The sequence below is a fragment of the Galeopterus variegatus genome, unplaced genomic scaffold (assembly GCF_000696425.1).
Source record: "Galeopterus variegatus unplaced genomic scaffold, G_variegatus-3.0.2 Scaffold158, whole genome shotgun sequence".
In the NCBI taxonomy this organism is placed as follows: Eukaryota; Metazoa; Chordata; class Mammalia; order Dermoptera; family Cynocephalidae; genus Galeopterus; species Galeopterus variegatus.
In genome coordinates this window covers 766956-779494 of record NW_007726269.1, presented here as the reverse complement: position 1 = coordinate 779494, position 12539 = coordinate 766956, and the positions used below count along the sequence as shown (strand labels likewise).

The 12539-nt window shown below is 39.8% G+C and overlaps 1 pseudogene; it reads right to left on the bottom strand.

Moving 5' to 3' along the window:
- Window positions 1–1417: 1417 nt before the first annotated feature.
- LOC103609090 lies at window positions 1418–2411 on the bottom strand (annotated as a pseudogene).
- Between the last annotated feature and the right edge of the window lie 10128 nt (window positions 2412–12539).

Sequence of the window (12539 nt, the reverse complement as noted above, 5' to 3'; positions counted from 1 at the left end):
AGGTGTTTCACATACATGATTATTAATATTTGCAAATAACCTTGTAAAGGAGGTACTATTATTTTATAGGCAAGGAAATTGAAGCTTAGAGAGGAAAGTTGTCTTGCCCAAGGCTAAATAGCTAGTAATTGGCAGAGCTATTGTTTAAATATAGCTCTAGCCAACATGAAGCCCTCTTCTTTTCACTGCACAATATGCCTCACATACAAACATACCCTTCTGGTTCCTGCTTCACTGTGTTCAGTCAGGTCATGACTCTTTCACCTGAAACCCCATCCATCCAAACCCTTCCCATCCTACATGGACTAACTCAAATTTTACTTCCTTCCATTCAAACATATCACATTTTTTGTAAGAAATATCATTGCCATACTGTCAAAAAATGTTAAATTGCAATACAAGGGTATTTCAAAAAGTTCTGGTGGTTGAAGACAGAGCTTGAGGAGGTGTTCAAAGGCATCCAGTCCAGCCTTCCGAACTGAGAAGAGCTTCAATACACATACTAATTTTTCTAGAAATACAATTAATTATTATAATTCATTTGAAAATATTTAACTTCCCAAATAGCTTAAGCTATGCTTTTAAACACACAGTTTTTATTACTAGCTCTAAAATATTAGAAAAAGGGTATGTATATGTTCAATTTACAAAATATCACAATTTTTATCATGGTAATATGTGCTTTTTTCAATGTCATAAATTAGCATGTACTGTTCTCAAGATATAGCTGTGTATGTCATAATTTATATTTGTACAACAAAATTTGGCATTTCAGAGAATTTTCCATTATCTACAGCTATTTCCATGAATTAAAAATTGGAGAAGAAACAGATGCTAAATAGTGAAATATATTTTAAACTATTTCAGAAATATTTGGCAGCAACTACTGGAGTATCAGTGGAAGAACAGATCTGTAAAAATGGAAAGTTTATTTCGCATGTACTTTCTTGAAAGAAAAATAATTTAAAATGAGACAAAGGAGTATTATTGAATGTGTATTATATAAATACTTATTCAAGGAAAAACAACTTTTTTAGTGAACACTATATTTCATCATGATTTTTAGTCTCTATAAAACTGTGTACATCTACTCAAACACATATTATATTGAAAAAACTTCAAGTTCCTTCTGCTTTTTATAATTAATGACTTTTTTAATGAACCCTGATGATTTTACCCTTTTTCCGACCTTTTAATTTCTTTTTTTTTTTTTTTACACTACAATAGTTAATTTTATTTGTTTAAAGGGCTCCTATCGTAAGCATTAAACCAAGCATGGGCTTTAATTCTATGAGCCCAAATTCACGTATTAGTGAAGATAAAAGCAAACTGTGATCCATGTACATGGATGAAAACTAAAGCCTCACAGTTAACTACGTTGTAGTTTTTAAATTTCTACCAGCCTAGAACTCAGTAGTCACAGGTCTTTCAGGTCCTTCTGGATGTGATCTGCTCTTTTCTTGAGCTGAGCAACCTCATCATCCTTCGGCTTCTGGTTGATAACACAGGTTAATCCCCGAGCACTGAGGATACACAGAAGCCTCAGGAAGACTTCATGCTCAGTGCCATATATCCCATTCAGCATTGCTGACACTGGATGAATCCTGGATAGATTTTTCAACCTGGATTCAATGAGATCAGCCACACTTAATCCAATGGCCCAGTTCATATATCCTTTCAGCTTAATGACTTCATAGGCACTTTCAACCACCATTTTATGTACTTCCTTCCAGTTCTCACTAACATTGTCCATTTCCACTTCTGGATTCAGTTCCTGGAGAGAAATACCTACCACATTCACTTCACTACACACAGCTACACTTGAGTCACTATGTTCTCCCAAAATCCGTGCATGGCAGTTGCTGGAGAGAATGCCAAGTTTTTCAGCCATAAAATAGCGAAATCTAGCAGAATCCAGATTACACCCACTTCCAATCACTCAGTGCCCGGGTAATCCACTTAGTTTCCAAGTAACATACATAAGGATGTCCACTGGGTTGGAAACCATAATGATGATGCAATCAGAACTGTACTTGACAATCTGAGGAATAATGAATTTGAAGACATTAACGTCTCTGCACCAGATTGAAATGACTCTCCGCCTCTTGTTGATGGACTCCCACAGTTACCACCACAATCTTAGAATTGGCGGTCACAGGGTAATCTTTATCTGCCACAATTTTAGATGTTTGTAGAAATAAGCTCTCGCGCTGCAGATCCATCATTTCTCCTTTGAGATTATCTTCCAAAACATCCACAAGAGCAAGTTCATCAGCCAGGGACTTTCCCAGAATGCTGATAGCACACGCCATGCCAATTTGTCCAATACCCACTATAGTAACCTTATCGTTTGTGACCGTTGCCCCCTCTTCTGCAACTGCTGCAATGAGTTTTTCCTTAAGAGTTGCCATTGTGCACAGGAGAGAGAGGGATCCCCTCTTCTGCAACTGCTGCAATGAGTTTTTCCTTAAGAGTTGCCATTGTGCACAGGAGAGAGAGGGATCCCCTCTTCTGCAACTGCTGCAATGAGTTTTTCCTTAAGAGTTGCCATTGTGCACAGGAGAGAGAGGGATCTGAAGAGTGCTTGCAGAATAACACTCTTGAGAAGGAGACAATGTCTGCTGTGCGTCTCCTCCCGCGCAGGATCTCGACCTTTTAAATTCTACTATAGATTTCTACCTAACCCTTATTTGAGAAAACAGACTAACTCATGACCCAATCCTCTTCTGTGATAATTTCAGAAATATTACTGTGGTTTGAGTAATAATTCAAGTTTCCAGGCATATTTTGTTCATTTTGCATAATATATTCACTTTATTTTTGGTCAAGCCATGTTTCTACCTCATTAAAATAACTTTAAAGTATCCTTAAGGCTATTTTGGTTAATAGATTAAAAGATAATTCCAATAAAGAGGAGGCTGTTATAGTATTTCAAAGAATTTGGAAAAAAATCACACTAATTGGCTTAACTCAAAATTGTACAATGATTTTTTTTAACCTTTTGTAACAAGAATGACCAATTGTGTAGTTTTCTTTGGCAGACCAAAAAGGGTTTCATTAAAACAACCTTTCGGGAAATTAAGTTAGCAATATATAGGGTAGGCATGTATTATCTCAAGATTATTTTTTCTTTTGCCAAAATTCTATAAGATGGTGATGAAATTTCATACCAATAATTATTACTAATTGCTAGTATATACCAAAATAGCCAAAATTCAAATAGTCTACATGTCATATCAAAAAAAGGTAGCAGTTTTTAAGCAATGAATCTATAATTAATATAAAACTTAAATTCTTTCTCTAGTTGGCCTTGAAGTATAAGGTTTACTTATAAGTTATGCCCAAACTCCTGCAGCTAACTAATTTATGAACAGAGAGTAGATTGGTTATAGTTTCCTATGGTAATTCAGGATCCAAAGTTTATTTATTCAAAAATAATTCAGAACTCATTAAGGGATTTGAGAATAATTGAAGAACAATAAATTGTCTTTATCATTTTATTCCAGAGTTTGAAAAGTAGTTCTTTTATCTACAATAAACCTAGATTGAGTACTCCTGCTTAATTATTTAATTAAAAATAAAACAATGCAAGTAACACAGGCACCACTCCACACAAACTGTGTATCATTCCATGTACATAGGTATGGTGGTAAAAGAGAAGGGAGGAATAACATGTTTTACTTCTGGTCTACAGTTGAGCCATATCTTCCAGAATATATACACACTATATGAAAAGAATGAACAATATTCAAGATGCTTAAGGAGCCAGGGAACTGGAACACGTAGCAGCAGCAGTTCCCACTTATGTACGGCTTGCCATGTACAGAGTATAATTCCTGCAGCTTTGAATATATTAACTCATATAATTTACACAGCAAACCTATGAGATTGGTACTGTATCATCCCATTTTACAGTTGAGGGCTAAAGCACAGGGAGGTTAAGTAACTTGCCAAGGTCACGCAGTAGGTAAATGGAGGAGCCGAGATTCAAACCCAGAAAATTTGACTTCATAACCCATGCTCTTAACCGAGTAATGAAGTTTAGTCAAACTCTTTTGCATCTCTAGAGAGTAATACTTTAGCCAATTGCCCCAATTTTTCTGTGACTAATTTGGAGTCACTTTAACTGGATCTTCAATAGAGTGGTTAAACTTATTGACGTGATTTCCTGCAATGCCCTCCCTTCCCTTAGTTGGAAATTGAGCTTAGAGCTCCACTATTTTCTCTACTTCCTTCATGGGGAGTAAGTATCCTTCTTCCTTTCCAAAGCTAACTAAAGGTTTCACTTCAGTGATTAATTCCATCCACTACCATATCCTTTAAAGATCTTGATTCATAACTGTCCTCACACCACTGCATAGTATTTCTTCCTTCACCCAAGATTGTGTAATCACACTTCTACTTTTGTGAGAAAAGAAATCTTCCCACAACCCTGATCCCCTCTAGAGCTACCATCCCATCTTCACTCCTTTCCCTTTGCTATTTTTATCTTGAGGAAAGATGACTAAAGTGGGGCCAAATCCATCACCATGTTTTAGTCAGAGACCAAAAAGTAATCATGATATGAATTTTTCAATAACTGTGGTATGTAGAGAACATCCTGTTTAATGGTGTAAATCATGTACAAAATGGTCATAATGACACCTATCTCACTAGCTTCTTGTGAGGATTACATGTGATCGAGTATGAGAAAACCCCTCAAACTGATCTTATAACACAATAAATCATTAGAAAATGTCTACTGAATATGAATTATAATGATTATAATAATAATTAAGTTAGAAAATTATCCTGTAATACTAAATAAGGAAAAAGAGTTCAGAATGAATGAAAAGGAGAGAGTGCATGTATGTAAGAGAGAGAGAAATGAAGATCAAAATGGAGAGAGAGAATGAGACTGTGTAACACAAGTTCCCAGAAGGTACTCTGGAATTAATTCATTCAGCAAATATTTATAGAGCACCTACTATATTCCAGGCAGTGTTCATGGCACATGGGATTCATAGTGAACTAAGCATACGGACTCTCTACCATCTGACTTTGCCACTCCAACAAATTAATTCTAAAGAACTACCATGATGGGCTATTTCCTTGTTTGAAAGTCTTAAATAGTTCTTCATTGTCTACTTAATAAATTCCAAATCCCTTTAACCTGCCATTCAGTGTCTTCCTCCCCACCCCCCAACCCTCACCAACTTTGGAAAAAAATTTTAATTTACCCATTTTTTTTTACATTTTTCTTTCTTTTTTTAGCATTTACTTGTATGTATTTGTGAGGTATAGTGTATTGTTTCAATACATGCATGTACTGCACAATGATTCATTTAGGGTACCCAGCATAGTTTTGTACCTATTAGTCCAACACTTCTCCTCTCCCCTTTCCCTCTGCCTCTGGTAATCATTATTCTACTCTTTACTTCTATGAGAACCACTACTTTTTCTTTTCTTTTTGCTTTTTTCTTTTTAGATTTCACATATGAATGAGACATGCAGTATTTGTCTTTCTGTGCCTGACTTCACTTAACATGATGGTTTCCAGTTCCATCCATGTTGGTGCAAATGATAGGATATCATTTCTTTTTATTGCTGAATAGTATTCCGTTGTGTATACATACCACAGTATTTTTATACATCCATTCACTGATTGGCATTTAGGTTGACTCCATCTCTTGGCTATTGTGAATAGTGTTACAATGAAAATGGGAATGAAGGTGTCTTTTTAATATATTGATTTCATTTCCTTTGGGTATATACCCAGTAGTGAGTTAGGCTCGGTGGTAGGGAAGATCTATTTTTAGTTCTTTTAGGAACCTCACACTGTTTTCCACGATGGTTCTACCAATTTACATTTCCACCAGCAATGTAGGAAAGTTCCTTTTTCTCCACATCCTTGCCAGCATTTGTTATTTTCTGGCTTGTTGTTAATAACGATTCTAACTGGGAGGAGATGATATCTCATTGTGGTTTTAATTTGCATTTCCCTGATGATTAATGACATTGAGCATTTTTTCATGTGCCTATTAGCCATTTGTATGTCTTTTTTTGAGAAATGTCTGTTCAGGTCATTTGCCCGTTTTTTAACTGTGTCTTTCTTTCTTTCTTTCTTTTTTTTTTCTTTATTGCTGTTGAATTGTTTGAAGTTCCTTATATATTCTGGATATTAACTCCCTGTCTGATATTAGCTCCTCGTCTGAAAGTTTGCAAACACTTTCTCCTATTCTATAGGTTGTCTCTTCACTTTGTTGACAGTGCTCCTTGCTATACAGAAGCTTTTCAGTTTGACATAGTCCCATTTGTGTACTGCCTTTTGTTATTTTTTAACTTCTATTTTTTCAGCTTAATTTCTTACTATTTCAACATTTCCCCTACAAAAACTCTCAAAAGGCATCAAAAAAAAAAATAGCATTTTCAAGAGACTCTAGAACTCCTCTAGCATTTTGTACTCAAAGTATATTTGAGTACTGCTGGGATATTTGAGAGTTTTGAGGAGAGAAAGGAGTTGCAGAGGATGGGGTTGTGAAGGAAAGTTGAACTAGAGCCAGATTTAAAAGGACATCACATGCTACACTAAGAAGTCTGGGTTTGTTCTTAAAGACAGTCAGACACTGGTTTGACAAAGAAGTGATAAGATCAGCATTGTGCTTTCGAAAGGTAATACTGGGGGCAGTTGTAGGGTGAACTAGAAGAGGAGATGTCTGGTAGCATAAAGGCAGCTGAGAGAATATTGCCATGATATTGAGAGACTGAGAGAGCTAAATGAATGATGCAGGGGAGCTGATGGAGGGAAGGAGCTCATTCTTAAGGAACATTTCACAGTTGTTATCAATAAGGTCAGGGACGAGTTGGCAGGAAGGTTTAATGATTATGTGGTTCTTGAATCAGATTGCCTTTGTCCCAGACTTGTCTTCCCTACTACTAACTTATGACTTTGGTCAAGTGACTGTACCTCCCTTACAGCTATTTTTCTCATCTGTAAAGCAGAGATAAACACAGTACCTACCTCAAGAGATGCCGTGAAAATTTATGTCAGTAATCCATACCAGGTTCTTGGCACCAAAGCTGGCAATGAAGTGCTCTATAAGTGTTAGCTATCAATTTTCTCACTAACCACATATGTGGAGAGTCCGATGCATCATCTGGACCTTTATGTCTCTCTCCCAGCTTCATGTGTCCTCATATTTGCTGCATGTTCCTTATATCCTAAACATACTGCATTTTTATTGCAATTCTAGAATCAGGCAACACATTATTCTATAAAATAGAATGTGTTCTAAGTGAGCTGAGCAGGGACACTTTGAGTTTATAGACAGAAAAAGGCTGAAGAAGACAGAAACAAAGAAAAATCAGATTGGACATTTCAAAGTTACTTTCTTTGTAAGGTGGGGACAGGGAGACAACAATATGAAAGTAACTGATTAGTTAAATCAGGTTACTTCAGGCTATCTCTTTTTTTTTTTAAATAATTTTATTTATTGAATCAAAATCGGTTATACAGGGCCAACCCCGTGGCTCACTCGTGAGAGCGGCGGCGCCGCGGGGTGGGATCCCATATAGGGATGGCCGGTGCACTCACTGGCTGAGCGCGGCGCGGGCGACACCAAGCCAAGGGTTGCAATCCCCTTACTGGTCAGAAAAAAAAAAAAAAATCGATTATACATATTTTGGGGGTTGAATATTGAGTTATGTTGATTAAATCAGTATTACTAGCATATATATTGTTACAAATCATAATTATTCTTTAGGCCCCTTGTCCAACCTCTCCCCTTCCCACATTCCCTCCCCCTCCACCGCTCTCCCCTTCCCACATTCCCTCCACCTCCACTGTCTTATTGCCTAGATTTCTTCTCTCCTTCTGAAAGAATAGTGGTTATTCTGTTAACTTGTTACCTAGATGATCTGTCCAATGCTGAGAGATGTGATCAGGTCTCCCAATATTATCATAGAGCAGATGCTTCTTCTGTCACTCTGAAATGGGTTTTGTGGAAAGAACGTCCTCTTCTTTTCCTTGTCTCTGCTGTTGACTCTTCTTATGTGAATGCACTCCAGTGATTGGCAGACCATCTGCGTGGTGGCTGTGCTGTCTAACCACTTTTGCAGCAGCCATGGTTATTGTGGTGACTGTGGTGGGCCACCCATCTGGGGGTGCTGTTTTGGCATGCTCCTTGGCACTGGCAGTATGCCTGGTTGTAGGGTGTGTTTGGTCCCCTTCTCCATGCCTTGGGTCCCCTGGCAGGCCCCAAGGTGCTGGCATGTTGTGCCTGGCTGTGGGACGGTGGTCTGGTCCCCAGCTCCACACTCTGGGTCCCTTGGTGGGCCCCAAAGCACTGGCTCAGTGTGCCTGGTTGTGGGAGAGACATCCAGTCCCCTTCTCCATACCTCAGGACTCCGGGCAGGCCCTGAGGCACTGGTGCAGTGTGCCTGGTTGTCGGATAGAGGTCCAGTCCCCTTCTCCTTGCCCCAGTTCCCTGGGTGGGCTCCGAGTTGTTGGCATGTTGTGCCTGGTTGTGGGAGAGAGGTCCAGTCCCCAACTCCATACCCCAGGTCCCTAGGTGGGCCCCAAAGTGCTGGCTCAGTGTGCCTGGTTGTGAGAGGGTGGGTTGGTCCCCTTCTCCATGCCCTGGGTCCCTGGGCGGGGCCCAAGGTGCTGGCATGGTGTGCCTGGTTGTGGGAGGGGCATCCAGTCCTCTTCTCCATGCTTCAGCTCCCCAGGCAGGCCCCAAGGCACTGGTGCAGTTTGCCTGGAAGTGGGATTGGGGTCCAGTCCCCAGATCCAAGCCTCCAGTTCCCAGGCAGGCCCCAATGTGCTGGTGGTGTGCCTGGCCCAGAACTAATTTTTGTCCTTTGCTTCTAACATGGGGGAACTTCCTGTGGGAACCAGTACTTGAGCTGTGTGGTTGTTTAAATTGCTACTTTGCTGCTGTTTCCCTAGGGAAGACTTTTTGTGCAGCTCAGGGTTTAATGGTTGACCTCATAGGTACTTCTGGCTCTCCAGATACTCGGTGGATCTGTGTTCTGTAGAATCTCTGATCTGGGCCTGAGTTTTTTCATCAAACTGCACCCTGTGCAATTCTGTATTCCCGACCAGTCTCCTCTGAGTGGTCCTGTGCTGATTGGGGGGCAGATCAGCTGTCCTTGCCATGCCCCAGTGATCCCCTGGTGTGCCCATCTCCCCCACCGCCCATGCTCCAAACACTTCCCATGTGACGGGCCCTTCACCGGTCCCTTGCAATGACTCACTGGTCTCTGAATGGCTCCCTTTTTTCAGTTGTTCTGGCTCCTCGCTCCTGTGTGGGTCCATGGGAACCCTATTAGTGCTCTTGCTGTCTTGGGGGCTGCCAAGGCCCTCCTCTCCTGCCGCCTCCAAGGAACTGCATCCGAAGGGCACAGCCGCGGCTTCTGCCGGCTCCTGCTCCATGTGCTCATCAGCTCGAGCCTTAAAGCAGCCACAGCCAGAACCGCTCAAAGCAGCTTTGCCACGGCTGGAAACGCTCAAAGCAGCTTTTTCTTTCTCTCATCGTAGTTTCTCCGGCCTTCATGAATTCCATAGGTCTCGCCTCCCCTTCCCCTGAGCTCCAGCGGCCCTGGCTTGGCTGATGTTACATTTTTATAGTTGTAAATTGGTTGATTTGTGGGAGAGAGTGACGCTGTGGACCATCTATTCCGCCATCTTGATTCACTATTGGATCACTCTCCATGCCATCTCTATCACTTTGATTTCCATCTGACAAAGTCCAACCTCACCCCAGAGTCCATGGTTTAGTTGTCTTTGAATTCTCAGCACTTAGCATATTTTAGATTTTAATATAGTTTAGTCAAAGTTCTCTGAAAGCTTCACCAGACATTATTTTTCCTGACCCTGTACTTTTTCACAGGACTTTTTTCATTCTGGACACTTATCACATAGAGTCTTGCATTTGAGGGCTTGATGTAGGTAACTAATCTCCCCTCATTCCTCCATGAGTCACTTCCACACTGCAGCTATTCCTGTGCTGAACACATGATCAGATAGGTATCTTAGAAAAACTAATCCAAGCAATAACTATTTGATGACTCACTCACTCGCTCAATGACAAATAATTCAAATTAGGCCAACAACTAAATTATAAACTACTTATTGCCATAAACTTACTGTCCTTACAGTCAATACTTATTTCTAATATTTTACCATCCTGGAAAACTGTTGTGGGGAAGCAATCTGAAAGGTACTCATTAAGTAACCTTGAGTTTATACAATTTGGTCCTCTGTTGATTGCCCTTGGGCATTTTATTATTCTCACAAAATCTTTTCAAAAAGTAAAACCCTAATCTTCTCAATTAAGATAATTTTAACTTTAAGCATGTGCATGCTATAATTTAACAGAGATGATAGCTATTTTATCCTGTTTGAGTTCCATCACATTTCATTGTGTGAGCAGGCATCTGAATGTTTCACAAACATTCACAAAATGTTTCACTTATGAGGGGTGTAAATATTGGTTGGCTTAACTTACTTTAGAAACTCAAGACTGCTATGGCCAATGATCTAAACCAGCATCATTGTTCCACTAAAAGATCTTGGGCAGGGCTTTAAAATGTCTTGGAGGGCAGCCAACCAAACACATGTGCCATCCAGATTTCTAGGTTTGGGGGTGCAAAAGAGAAAAACCTGCCTGAGCATGCTCAGGGCTGACCAACACCATGGCCCCTTCTCCTGAACTCCGTTGCTGTGCTCCTGACTGGGCCTCCAGCAGCAAGATCTCCCTGACTGTAGCCATGCAGGCCCTGTGGCACAGAGAATTCCCCCTTACATTACCAGAGTCAAGCTGTCCCGGTTTGTCACTAGAAGCCAAAAGACAGGATTCCACTGCAGCCGAAGCAAATGCTGCTGAAGGATGCCAGGAAAACTGTAAATCTGGGGCCAATTTGGGAAGTAAAGTACCTCACAGATTCTCACTCAACCTAGGAACAAAGCTCCTATCATTTGAAAGCATCAATACACACCTCTTTCATTCCAAAGACACCATAATCACTCTGTATCTTATAACCTCTGTTCTACTACACACAAACAGTTATATTTGTTCATCAAGAAATATATACATCTGCACAGTCCCTCCTACCTCCCTGCCCAAGGGATATGCCTTATGGGGCATAGAGGGCAAAAGCAATGATGTGTTATTTCCCCTTCCACCAATCACAAAACAAGCTAGCCAGTTTCTTTCCCATGTATTAGAAACACATACCTCTGATCCAAAGATTTTTGGTGATGTCTCAGAATACAAACATAAATTTCAAATGTTGATTAATAGAATGTGTGATTAACTTAATTTAAAAACAAAGTTAAAATCTAAACATACTAAAAGCCTAGTTCAAATATAAAATTCATGCAAATCAAAAATTTGCACTGAAGTTAATTATTAAAATGTGAAGCCATTCAACATTCTTTTCAATGTATAGTAAAATTTATAGGGTACTTTTAATACCATCTGTGCTTTTGCTATTCTCCATTCAAATGGCCACCCTTTCTTCCCCAACCCCAACATCCAGAATCTCTTTGATGTTGGAGAAACCCACTATTATTTGGACAAATGTTTGACAAATACCGATATATCACAAAAGAAACTTAAATTTATATTTCCCATACTAAAATAATCATTTGTGCATAAAAAATTTACTGCCTTGTAAATAAACACTTTTCAAAAATTTGGACATGATTCAATTTGACAAACATTTATTAATTCTTACTGTGGGTTTGTTCCAATGCTAGGCACTATATATAATAAAACTAAGCCCCCTCAAGGAACTTATAATCTAATGGGTAAAGTAGTCTTAAAAATATCTAACTATAACATAAGGTGGAATAATGTAAGAACTAATGTAATCACAAACAAGCTGTAAGAGTAAAGGGGAAGGGGCTATTCATTTTGATGAAGGGAATAAGTGAATGTTTCATAAAGGAAGTGGCACTTGAGTACATTGAAAGAGGAGTATAATTGTGATAGAAAATAGATGGAGGGCCAGCCCGGTGGCACACTGGAGAGTGCGCAGCTTGGGAGCGCGGCGGCGCTCCTGCCAAGGGTTCGGATCCCATGTGGAGACCAGTTCCCACTCACTGGCTGAGCGCGGTGCGGGCGCAACACCAAGGGTTGCGATCCCGTTGCTGGTCCCCAGTACAGGCGCGACACTGAGGGTTGCGATCCTGTTACTGGTCAGTAAAAAAGACAAAAAGGAAAAAAAAGAAAGTAGATGGAAGAACATTCTACTCTCTGGAACATCATGCCTTAAAAGTACAATGGTGGAGCAGGGACTGACAAATAGTGTCGAATGGCCAGAGTACAAGGAGCAGCAGCATAGGAGGTGGGACTTTAAAGGTGATTAGAGAATGATTACGACCTTCAACATATATATGTTAGTTAGTTTCTATACACTTAGATGTTTCTATTGTGTGCCTGCTAGATCTCAGGCAGAGTACTCAGTACTGAGGATTCAGTGAGGATTGAGATTTTGCCTTGCCTTACTCTAGAAAGACTAGAAGGCAAATGTAAGGATTTTTAAATTTCATT